General features: G+C 55.6%; 1 protein-coding gene across 1 annotated transcript in view; it reads left to right on the top strand.

Annotated features, from left to right (window-relative positions):
• The window catches only part of LOC122192360 (transcription factor 4-like), a 116,270-nt gene that overhangs the window by 112,669 nt on the left and 3,333 nt on the right, over window positions 1-268 (top strand). The gene's annotated exons all lie outside the window — the stretch shown is intronic.

Genomic DNA, 268 nt, shown 5'->3' with positions numbered 1-268 from the left:
AGTTGTGCAGCTCTGAGTTCTGCAGGTCTGAGTTGTGCAGGTCTGAGCTCTGCAGCTCTGAGTTGTGCAGGTCTGAGTTGTGCAGGTCTGAGTTGTGCAGGTCTGAGCTCTGCAGCTCTGAGCTCTGCAGCTCTGAGTTCTGCAGCTCTGAGTTGTGCAGCTCTGAGTTGTGCAGCTCTGAGTTGTGCAGGTCTGAGCTCTGCAGGTCTGAGTTCTGCAGCTCTGAGCTCTGCAGGTCTGAGTTCTGCAGCTCTGAGCTCTGCAGGTC

Source organism: Lagopus leucura, unplaced genomic scaffold (genome assembly GCF_019238085.1).
Source record: "Lagopus leucura isolate 7727_CA_CO unplaced genomic scaffold, USGS_WTPT01 27-0_obj-0_obj, whole genome shotgun sequence".
Lineage (NCBI taxonomy): Eukaryota > Metazoa > Chordata > Aves > Galliformes > Phasianidae > Lagopus > Lagopus leucura.
The sequence above is the reverse complement of the archived record's forward strand: the minus strand, read 5'-3'. Positions and strand labels throughout refer to the sequence as shown.